The sequence below is a fragment of the Columba livia genome, chromosome 1, assembly GCF_036013475.1.
Source record: "Columba livia isolate bColLiv1 breed racing homer chromosome 1, bColLiv1.pat.W.v2, whole genome shotgun sequence".
Classification (NCBI taxonomy): domain Eukaryota; kingdom Metazoa; phylum Chordata; class Aves; order Columbiformes; family Columbidae; genus Columba; species Columba livia.
Window position 1 is genome coordinate 75070414 of NC_088602.1, and position 12691 is coordinate 75083104.

Sequence of the window (12691 nt, forward strand, 5' to 3'; positions counted from 1 at the left end):
CCTCCATCTTACCCGTTCCTGACATCCTGCCCATGAAATCTTGCGTTGCCACACGACGATTGCTCTCAAATTCCTGCACTGTGACCACTAAATTTCTAGCCAGAAAGAAAGGCATATGGATCTCTAGGGAGGAAAGAGAAATCAATAATTAACTTTCAGTCAGCTAAAAGGACAACTCTGAAGTCCATAAGGCAACTTTCCCAGTCCTACTTTTGTATCGTCAAGGAGTTGATTGCACTTCCAGCTACTGATGATTTTAGAAGCAAGATATTAGGAAGCTTGCCTTTTAGTTGGGAAAAAAACCCAAACCATCAGTAGAGTACATGCCATGATCTATTTGCCTCAGAATCAAGTGGCACACCATGCTTGCCTTAATTTTTAGCCATACCACAATCCCAAGACAAACCTATTATGGAAGCATAACATTAAACGGTCACCTACAGGTGTAACTGACAGAATGGCACCACTTCTGTCCTGCAAAGGGTTTCCCATCGGTGCTTTAGAAGGTTGGGAGCACTGCCCATTCAGGTTTCCTTTCCTCTTTGATGTAGTTACCAACTGGTTTTAATACAGACTTGTATAACCACTGATTTGATACTAACTCAAACATCCAGGAACACCATATGGGTTTTGGTTCACCCTTCGAACTGTCATTTACACTTGTGCAAAACAGACATAAAATGTCACCTAGGGGTTTGTGTCCACCCACTTGAGAAAAGCACAAGGAAAGGCATACGACACAGAATAAAGTCCTAAAGACACTGCCAGTGTCTGAATTAGGTAGGACAGGTTTCTGTTAGAACACCTGTCCTTCATAGAAGATGTTGAGGAACAGCATCTGATAAGAACAAGTACAGCACAGGCTACAAAACTGCCCTCCACGGGGCTAGCGGGGCAAGCTGTCCCTGATGGGAAGTGACCACTTGCCATGAGAGGATTTCAGCCTTTGTGCTCCCCTAGCCTTTCTTCACATAGTGCCTCCCAGCGCCAACCCGGCCAGGAGCTCACTCCTCTGCGAGGTGAACATCTGCCCCATCAGAAACACGCTGGAAGCCCCCACATTGACTTCACCAGAGCCAAACCCCAGCTGTCAAAGGAGCAGTATTTTTTTATTTAAAGACAGCTTTATCCCATTTCCCTGATTTCCCATTCCTGTATTTTAACCACTTCAAGATAGATAGTTTTCACTATATATGAGAAAAGCTGAACTTTATCCTTCTCGCAAACTCCTGGGATGCGTAGTAACCTGCCCCGTGGCACCGGCTGCCCCTGCGGCTGTGGAAGATGGAGGTGGCACACGTCACTGTGCCTCCAGTGACCATTTTACAAGACCCGTCTGCAAACAGAACTCCCGCCAGCGCTGGGCGGTCAAAATGCCGTCATAGTACATGATGGCACTGAAGGACTAAGTACAAAAACATATGAAAACACATCAGACCTAGAGAGTAATCATTCTGAAATGCCAGTTTCCTATTAGAGGAGAATTGGATCAGTGCCGTTAGAACTAAATATTAACTTTTAAGATAAATAATAACCAGGAATCTAGGTAACATCGTCAAAGTAAAAACCATCCTGGATAAAAGCCTTCGCTTTCATTCACTCCTCACCGAAAATTTGCTAGATCTGTGAGAATATGCTCAAGTTAATGTTGTACAGGTATTACAAAAGTATCTAAAAATTTGGAGCGTGGTTAAACATAACTCTTTAGCAAGAGCAACCTGGATTATTGACATTGCATTAAAAATCCAGTTTATTTTTCACAACAGATAGCTTGTTTACTTTCTGAATTTTCTTGGGCCAAACTAACAAAATCAGTGAAGTCTGTTTCACTCTGATTTGCCATCATTTTCCCTCTGCCACACAGTTTGAACTGAAGACCCTAAAGAGAGAACAAGTTATTTTTTAAAAACAACTGCAGTGCACTGTTTCATTAAAAAACAAACAAACAAACAAACAACAACTAAAAGTTTTGCTTAAAAAAAATAATCAAAGTAACTTGAAGTTAAATTTCAATGTTTAATTTTCCATTAACATTTATGAATCTTTTTCAGTAGAAGCTCTTCACCATACGGATCACAGTGTAAGAAAGTCTTATAAAAAGAGACAGGAGTGAAACCAACTGAAATCTATAAGGCCACAGCATGCCATCAATTTCTAAACAGAACGCCTATTCAAATCATTCTACTTAAAACCTCATATGGTCTGCAAAAACGAGCAGGGTTTTCTTGAAATAATTTAAATAACAATTTATCTAAGACTGTAATCTTTCTTGTACAGGATTTGTAAGCCATGCCACAGAATTCTCTAGCAGGGGACACTGTTCCCTATTTACATCAAAGTTTTATATAAATAATATTACTTTTTAAAAAATTTTCTGCAGCTGTTTTCCCTTATGAATAAGCTGGGCCTATGAAGAAAATGTGAAAATATGAAAACTGTGAGTAATATTTATAATAAAGATACGTCCAACTCAGGAAATTGCTACAACTGTCTTTATCAAAATAAACAAGTGATATTTTTTTTCCTGCTTTAAGAGAAAAGCAAAATCCTCTGCTATTAAAATTAATTTGACTTGGTATTTGGATTTGGTTTATATCCCATTTTTGGTTCTGTTAAAAAAAAAAAAGGCAACAACAAACAAAAAACCGCCCCAACACAACACAAAAACATATACACAAAATAAACCCCAACAGCATTGCTTTTCGTTTCACGGGAGTGAAAGAGGCACATACGCACGCCACTCAGGCCAAAATTACTCTAGCTACAGGGCATGGCAAAGCATGAAATAACTGCTCCAGAGCACTTCCTCATGTGGGTGTGTTAGATAACTGTCTGCTCCAACGCTAAAATAAAGCGCACCGTGACCCGATCAACCCGGTGAGCCCTGCTCTGCACAGCTGCCCGGGCTGCGGGCACAGGAACCACGAGCACCCCTTGCTGCCCCGCACACGCCGCTCGGCCAAACTCGCTCCTTCTCCCCTGGCCAACAGATTCGACGCTCCACGAGTTCCAGCTACAGCATCATATGCCGGATTTAAGTTTACTTAGGCATACTTTACCCTTTGCTGCTCTAGTCAGATTGCAAACAGACTTTGTGCTATTGAAAAGGCTAAGATTTTTCTTTTTTTTTTTTCTAGAAAATACTTGGGGTTCAAAGAAAATTAAATCCTGCTAGTGAAAAAGTTTTTAAGATTTAAAAAAGATCTTACTGGCTGATGAAAAAATGTTTCTCTTACTCCAGCTCTCTTTCTCTGCTCCAATTCTTCTTGCCTGGGATTTTCATAAAATCAAGAGGCAGCTCCTAGCCATGTTTAAAGTTTTTAAAAAATGTTAAGATGAGGCTGGGCTTCTGCTAAATGTACGCGTAAGAATCCCGAGCACAGGTTCACCTGTCTCCCTACAAAAAACCCGGGCTGTTGAGGAAGGTACATCCGCACAGGTTTAGGAGAAAATGACAGGTGCCTGAAAACCCACCCACCCCAGCAGGGGGACGGCTGTCCGTGCTCCAGATGCACCACTGCAGACTGATCACCATCCAAAGGCATCAGCGACTCCACATTTAAGACCTCTGCGTTTTTGGCATAAATTCAGCATCCCCTTTACACTCAAATCTGAGTTGCAAAACTTGAGATTCAAACTTTAAGACATGAGGAAACACTTTGCTACAGTTAACAGGTCCTTTGAAGCAATAAACACATTTAAAGTCTACCAACAAAATATTAATTTAGAAGCTTGAATAAAAAGCAGGAGGGGAAAAAAAATAGGAAGCAATCAATGCCATTCCCCAGTTACAAGATGAGCCACCAATTCTTGGCACACCGATATATAAAACCTCAAAAAGTTTTGCTCAGGTTCTGGAAATAAAGCTGCTAATAAAATGGAGCAAGTAGTTTCTGTAGCTGAAGTGCCAGTGAATAGATTTGCTGCTTTGGATTTCAATTAACTTAATTTGTTCAGCGAGGAGGCACTTCTGTCGAAACTGGGGAGTCGTAAGTTAAAGGACAGCTGAAAAATAAGCCCCAAACAACAGCAAAAAAACCCTGCTGGCAGTAAAAGTTCTCCCTGGCTGTAAAATAATGGATTTTTAAGAAACATTTCAAAGGATTTGAAGGTTTTGGAGAACCTCCTAGGCAGTCCCAGGTGGGTTGGGAATATTGCATTATGGACTTCTTTGTGCTAAGAGGAAGGCCTAATGCATGTTTTTAAGAAGTCCGCCTCTTGCTATTAAATAAATAATTTTCTATTAAAAAAGGCGTTTGTTATTGTTGAGAGACCTCCACTGATCAGCGTCCATTTTATATAATTACTTAGGATTCTCCAGAACATTTTATGTAACTCACTTCCAATATTTCTTTTCTTTCTTTTCTTTTTTTTGTTACCAGCAGAGTAGTAGTTCGAGTCTCTAACAGAAATGACAGAAGCTCAGATAAAAAACCATTTCAAATGGATGAATTTAAGCAGTCTTTAGAACCCATGATAAATCTGGGCTCCAAAAACTCGACAATGTTAAATGGGCTATGAAATGCATCACAAATCCCTCCCCAGAAAAAGAAAAAAAAAAAAAAAAAAACAGGAAAAAAAAAAATCAGAGAAAAGCTTCAATGTTGAAATTACAAATAAGCAGCATATTTGTGGAATTAAAAATGGTAAATAAATAGTTACTATTTCTGGACAAAATGGCTCGATAGATTTCATAATTTGCCACCACTGTAAAAAATATCTATTCCCTTCCCCCCTCCCTTTGCCGGCAGTACACACGGAAACACAAGCATAACCATGCATAAAGTGGGAGGGTGGGGGGCAGCCAAGGATACAAACTCCCTCTGAGAAAGTTTGAATTCCTATTAACTCAGCGATGCCTCCATAATGTTACATTAGATCAGCAACATAAAAGTTGGAATATACATCTCCTTTCTTCCCAGTAAAGGAAACTGGAAAAACACTAATAGTGAAAGATAGACGTTAAAAATATCCAGGAGGAAAAAGTACATGTACAATAACCAAAATTAACCCCATCCGCCCCCACACCAAAACAGACAAACAGCAAAATCTCCGAATAAAAATCCTGTCAGGAGGAGTGGAACCTGCTTTCATTTACTGTATGCCAAGCATGGACTTTAAACTTACAGTGTGCATATATATATAAAACAAAGAACGAGAGTCACCGTTAACCCTGGTCACCGGCATTACAGTTAAAAGTCATTGGCAAATACTAATAAAACCCCATTTAGCAGTAAATAAGGAGAACATGATATATGGACGGACAGATGGAACTGCATAAACAGAAAAGAAAAAGCAGAGCGACCCACAAACACAGGGAGAGGGCTGTTTTAAAAGAGTGAAAGATATTGATTCACTTGGAACTACTGTTGGAAAACAAACGTATTTGTTTCCTTTGTAATTAAAAAAAAAAAAAGTAATTAAAGTGAATCATAAGGGGGCACACCCTTAAATAAGTAGAAGGGGAAAAAAACATTTGTAGAGGGTAAGGCCTTCTATAGATGTTCCGAATTTTAAGCTAGCAAATAGGTCTGGCAAACTTACATCTCTAAATTAAAAATCAAGGCGGGGGGGGGAGGGAGGAGGGAAATAAAGAAGTGCCGGTGGTTTAAGGAGAGTAGAGGCTTTATTCTTTTATTTTTTATAAAAGTTGACTGGCCTACCTTGTTCCCCAGTCCTCAGTTTGTCTCCTCATAGTCGCTGTCTCCCTGGAAGTACAGTGTGAGTGGTAATGACTGCCTGCCTCCCTAATGAGTCCATTTTCCTGCTCTTGATGTTGTGTATATACACACACTGCAACCTACCTTACAAACCACAGAGACGGGAAAGGGAGAGCGAGCGAGAGAGAGCGAGCGAGAGCCAGCGAGAGTGCGAGAGACAGGCAGGGAGAGAGAGAGGGAGAGAAAGGCGCACAGACAAAGCCCTCCTACCAGACAGCAGACAACCCTCCTTCCCCTCTCCAGCAAAATACAACTCGGCTAATGCAGCAACAGGTTCAATACCGCCAGGCTGAGGCAGCCGAGAAAAGGTAGACGGGTGCTGAGCGGGATCGCTGGCAAATAAACAGTTTTTCGTGCCGGCTGGCTCCACCTTTCTTATTTATGTTACAGGATGTTGGAATGCATTGTTTCAGACAGTCCACGTAATTATCATAATTTTTTTTTTTTTTTTTTTTTTGGTGCATATTAGCGTGAAGCGCTGAAACGTATCAGCCATTCTGCTCCGTAACCTTATAGCTTTAACACATGCAGGGAAGGTGTAAACATATCTCTTTTGACAGGCATGCTACACAAAGCCCACTGATGATTTTAAAGTCATGAGATCTTTCAAGAAAGGCGCTCCTGAAGATAGGTTTCCCCAGACAATAGGGGAGCAGGGAAAATTGATCTGGATGAGGAAGAAGTCTTCATAAGAGACTGCTCGGTAAACAATTGAAAAGAGAGGGCTCTTCTCCCCAGCATTCCCTCCTTTCAAAAATATATATTGGGAAGCTTCTACCCCTACAGCTATAATAATGTGCTGTGCTTATGTCTGAACAGGTGCAATGCATATAGTACATGGTGTTACAAGGACAGAAATAAATCTCTCAAGTAAGGGGAAAAAAAAGAAAAAAGAAAAAAGAAAAAAACCTAACAAACAAAAAAATCCACCCCACATCTTCCCAGTTGCAAACAGGCCAAGGTTATTTAAAATACAGGTTTAATTTGAAGAACGTTCTCCCCACTCCCTATATTTTTCGGCTGGGGGAGGGGGCTCAAGGGAAGGTGTAAAGGGAAGGCAAAGATGGGAAAATCAATACAGGTAATCAGTTACTAGATTTTTACTTTAGCAATATTCTGTCATATTTGAAGACAATATATGCTGCTTCTAAAATAATTTTTACTCAGCCCTGCTTCTCATCACATGTAAACTTATGCTATCACAAACATTTTGTTGATTTTAATGACAACTACAGGCATGTGAAAGTAGCACAAGCAGGAAAGCAAGATCTGGTAACAGTATTGCATCTTTGGACACAGCTTCTCCAAGAACTTTATCTGCAGGGTATTTTTAGATGGAGAAACTGGGTCCAAGAAAAAAATTTTAAAAGGTTAAGTGACATTCCCAAGGTTATGCTGAAAAGCAGTGGGGAAACAGACAAGAACCCAATCTCTCCTGATGCTTAACACACAATTTGCATGGATTAACTCATACCCACCTAAAAGTGTCCCACCTAAGCCAGTAGTGGAGGCTCCCTCTATTGTCAGTGGGCAGACAAGCACCTCCCAAAAGCCATGCATCCCAGCTTTCTCTCTCTCTCTCCACTGAGAACAGAGCCTACACAACTAGATTAGGCGCAGCAGCTAGCTCATAGTTGGCTAAAATTAAGTAAAATGAAACTCACTTTTGATCTAAAGCTCTATTACAACACCCTGCTTCCCAAAACATTTTTATTATTGCCATTTATTATTAGGCAACATATGCCTAACTTGCAGTGATGGAAAAGGGATAGCCTGGTGACTAAAAGAGACAGGTAAACTCCCTAGACTCATGGATTTGTACCCTCAGGCTGGCTGGATATTCATGATACACAGCCTTTATAGTTTTAACCAGCCTGGTGACTGGTGAATTTGATTTGTTTTGTTCACTGGTAGCTGCTCCAAATTTTCGTATTTTACTTGTAAACATTCTGTTTTCATCCAGATGTATGTTAAATACAGAAGGATTAATTTTTTTTTTTCTTTTTCAAAAGGTTAATTTTCACTGATGTTTTCATCAAAACACAGCCTTTCTTACCTTACGGTTAAATATAAAGAGCAAAAAGCTCTATTAGGTGACTCAGTTCAACTCCTGTAATATTTAGCTGCATACACACCTGGCATATGTAGAGACAGCTCTACAAGTTACTCCAAATATATATTGCAAAAATGTAGCCATATTACATATTCGCTTCTCTGGACTTTATGACCATATTCACCTTATTGAAGGGTATGTAAGGTCAGGAAAGCAGAAAGCACATTTGGAGACTTTGCTTCTAACTGGTAACTCAATCTGGCTGGTTATGTACCAACTGACCATGCCCAGCCTCAGGTTTTCCACCTGTAAAATGGACTCAACTGTAGTTCCATGAGCAGATGGTACCATAAATATATGAAGTACTTTGTCTTCATATCTCAGCCTGGCATCTTTCAGAGCTTTATGACAGAGAATATGATGGGAAAAATATACCTTATCAAGGGGACGTGTAATAGAGCCAGTTGACGAAAACCACAAGATTTTATATACTACTATTAAATTCTAATAATAGGAATAGTCTTTTAATTTAAAGTTTAAAAACTAGATCTACACCAAAATGAGGATATCAGATGTAATAAGTTCATAGTTGTCTGGAACATTTGACCCCAAAATAACATTCATTCCTCAGTCCCACCTGCCTGATACATACAAATCTGAAGAGATTCAAAATGTACCAAGTTTGGATAAAATACAGACTTGAACCCTTCAAATTTAACAGACATTCAGGTTGAAATCCAAGTACTAAGTCAGAAACAGTTAAGGTTGAAAAATGTTCAGATTTGCAATTGATCCAGATCCAAAAACTGTATGTTGGGAGGCATCTAGATCCTTACTTCCTGGAATATCATATATGTATCTGAACTAGGATCACAGGCCAAATTTGCTCATATTTTGAGGAAGCCTGAATCTCAGTAAGTACATTAGAACTGAGCCCAGTTCCGTCCAGTTATGTCAATGCTTAGAACTAGACCCAAACTGGAACACAAAGCCACCCCTTCCAAAGTTGCATGGGGTTTGTGTACATGCAGAACTGCAGAATTAAACCAAGCACTTTCAAACCTCAAGATTGTTTGAAAGCAAATACAAAGTAGATTCCAACTTAAGCTAGTTTTGGCCCTCAATCAGAAATTAATCCAATTAGCTGTAATCTTTATAAAATTGGAATATCTGACCTGAATGAAAACCCCAAAAGATGTCATCTGCATAACTGGTTCCTCGTCTGCAAGTCTTTCGAAATGGATCTAAACCATCAATGGTCTGATTCTCTGTTGTCTTATAAATCATTCAGTCTACCTAAACCATACAAAAAGAGCGTAAAAAAATCCTGAGTGGTGCAATTGACCAGAGAATCCTGATTGAATGTTTCGCCAACATAAAATTGTTTTCCTGTGTGCTTGATTCAAAATGCTTGACGAGAGGCGGCTCTCCATCACGCTGCATTCCTGTGGGCCTGGAATTCCTCCTCTCCATTACGTGAGCAGGTCGAGGGCTATGTACTTGGTTCACTTGCAGGAAGAGGAAAGAGGGCATGTAACTGCTGACAGCTTTCAGCCCAGTCACAGGACTAGACATGCACCTGCCATGTGATGGTGAGGGCCTACATGGCTGTCACACGGCTGGCCTACGCTTGGCCATGCAGCAGGACAGCCAAGGAAAATCCTGCCACGTGCCCGGGAATGTACCTCTCCCATGGCAGAGACACCAAATTTTGGTTATGCCACACATGGGCTCACCCCATGAGAAAGAAGCTGGAACAGAGGGTCTCAGACACCTCAGTAAAAAGCTGCATTATCCATCCTGAATGCGAGAACAGGCAATGCTGATCTACCCAGTAGATGATACTCCTATTTTTCTTTTCCTGTAAACTTGTCTTCTTAGTTCAGAGTTAATCGCTAGACACTGCCATTAGGGAGGCAAAGGAGCCCTAACCCCTCTAGCAGAGCCTTGAAAAGAGCGAAAAAAACATTAGCACTATAGTAGGTGGTAAGTTCTGGTGCTTGGCTCAGCAGAGGCCACATCTACAGTTCTCCCAGGGAGATGCAGAGCCCTAAGAACACACTGATCTTCAGTAGTAAAAGAGACATGGGAAAAATCAAACTGCCCACCAGAACTGTGAAATTCTGCTGCAAATGACGAGATTCTGGATGACAGACTGAGAGGGAAGTAAGGTGCTTTGGTGCCAAATAACATATTCTATACTGCTCTGGTCTCTCTTCTTTGTATTGCCAAGTGCATCAACATGCTGAGTTTAGATATAACTTGGAGTCATAGCATCATATAACCATACCTGAGGCTAAAAGCTACTTCCTTTGAAAAAAAAAAAAACAAACCAGATGGCCTCTTAGCAGTTATCTAAGGGCTACTTTTCAAATTCTGAAGACATGCAAGTGGGACTGATTCCATAAACTGGTTGGGTATCCTGCCCATCCTTGTGGTGGGTTAACATACTGGTTTTGATGTATTCCACATACCTGCCCTGCAACAGTTCCATCAATGCCTTCACGGAACTCTGCTTTACTAGAATCCCAGGAACTGCTCTTAGAAACCAGGCTGGTTTAACACTATACTGGTGTTAAAAAATCCCAGGCAAATTTCTGTCGCAATTCTCTCTCTGGTATAGGCAGGACCTAGAAATGCTCACAGCAACATGTCTGAACTTGATTGCTTCCACTTAGTCCCCTTCAGCACATACGCAGATCTCCTAGACTCCCCTGGTATATCACACCATCATGTTGCCAGCCCAACAGGACTGGTGATTCGGATGTCTCTACTGGTGTCCTGCAGTGTCCCTGCAACTTTGTTCAAATGTAATGAGAAAGATGCCAATTAAAAAAGCACAAGAGTCCTGCAGTGTGGCAGGCTGATTCAAATTAGATACCTGTATGAAGTGATTAAAAATAGGTTTTCTAAACCTGAAGATAACAGGAGGACAGTATGTTTGATTTACATCAGCAGGGGTCAACAAAAACATGGAACCACACAAAAGCTCTTTATCCCTGCAGATTTAGTGGTGAAGATGCTGAGGACTGAAAAAGAGAAATACAGCGCAGTTCTGGTGTCTTTCAATATGCAAAGAATCTCAATTGTTCTCCCATCTCAGCAGTCATTACTTAGCGCCAGACCTCCAAATAAGTAATACTTTCCTTTAATTTCATAACTTTGATCTGTTATTCCATAGTTCAGTTGCAAATACTATTAACAAATCAAATCTCACAACTTCCTTTGGCCAAAAGCTACTGTCATTCCCATTTTACAAATAGTAAAAACTAAATGGAAAGAGTTAAATGCTCTGGAGAGAACAGAAGTAAGATTGGGATGTCAGGCTTTCCTGATAAGAAGTTCAGGCTATGCTGCCTCTATGGATCAGGCTCTCAGACAGCCCAATTGATTGGCAAGACTGAAGCGCACTTGCTGAACCAGAACTGGCTTTTCTAATGTTGCTTGTTGTTCTTTTTTCCATCCCAGAATGTCCTGAATAATAGATCAGATGTAAAACTGATATGTCTCCAACAGTTTCAATGGATTTGTGAAAATCTGTCTGCAAGTAATATGTATCAAGTACCATAAATGCCTACTTTCTTTCAGAATGACACTACCAGCGCTTTGGTAAAGGAACACTTTGCACAATGACTGTGTGCACAAAGCCCTTAAGCCACTTTGCACAAAGGCTGCAAAATGGTGCTTCCACTGCATAAAAATCCCATGTCAGATACAACAGTACTGCATTACTCTAGTATTGCATTGGCTAAATATTGCTGTAGCATCAGTAAATTGTAACAGTGAGATCTATGCAATATAATAAATTTTGTCCCAACAAAGCCAATCCCTTTACTTTTATACCCATCAACACAGGTGTGTGTCCATCACCACCTACAGGGACTGAGAGTCCTCATAGAACACTCCAGAAGACCAATATCATACCAACATACCGTTTTCCATTTCACAAACCAAAAGTACATAAAAAGTCCTCAGACTCCCACATGCTTTATCCCCATCTCCTCATTACACATAAATGTACAGACACTCGGGATGTTCATGTGTTAGCTCTGTCTTGAATGTGCAGATTGTGTTGTAATTATTTAACACCTAACAACTTGCAGTTATGTATGTGGTCTCGGCTATGTATGTGTTCATCCTCTCCCCTTAGAGAGTGATAGGATATTACCTTTATTTGCATCGGCAGGCCATTTGTGACCAATTTAGCTGTTGAGCTAATGTGCAAGGCCCTCGCCCAAGCTGTGGAGTTACAATGGAATCGGATCTTGTTACATAGCCTACTGCATTGTGTGGTGCACCCACTATTATATAACTATACTGTTCCCAAAGGTTACCTATGATTTGGTTATAAAGAGTCATGTTGCAGTTCGGTCAACATTTAAGGACTAGAATTTTGATGAGATGATTCACTTATGGAAATCCATACTGAATCCATCCTAAACTGAACAACAAATTGTAAAAAGTAGTTTTGCCATCTGAAAGAAGCTACAGTAACAAACAAGTCAGGATGCACATCCATCACTCTCTTGTAGCAGATAACTAGGATGACTGTCAAAGATTTCTATTTTTGTCACAGAAAGTTAGGGAGCATGCAGGAGGATTTGATTGCTGTCATAATAATTACACACGGTTATGATATAAACCACAGTGAAAAAGCTGAAGCTCTAGGTGGCCATCACTTTAATTTTACCCGCTTTAAATAGTAGAAAAAAAATCCACAACAAACCAAAACAAACTTCTGCAACTCTAGTGATTTTCATATTAGTTGAGATGCACTAAGTTGATCATGAATGAAGATCTGATCTAGGTGGGGAAAAAAAGCGAGAGGCATCACTAGCAATATTTTGGAAGCTGTTATTTTACCCTTTGAATGCAACTGAATATTTTCACAAGCTTATAAGCATGAATCCATTCTACC

The 12691-nt window shown here is 40.3% G+C and overlaps 1 protein-coding gene across 2 annotated transcripts in view; it reads right to left on the minus strand.

The window, feature by feature from the left end:
• LOC102094985 (uncharacterized) overlaps positions 1-5798 on the minus strand; it is a 421561-nt gene extending 415763 nt beyond the window's left edge. For both annotated transcript variants that reach the window (XM_065049948.1, XM_065049949.1), the window contains exon 1: positions 5664-5798. The gene's annotated coding sequence lies outside the window, so the exon portion shown is untranslated. The remainder of the gene's footprint in view (positions 1-5663) is intronic.
• Positions 5799-12691: the final 6893 nt, after the last annotated feature.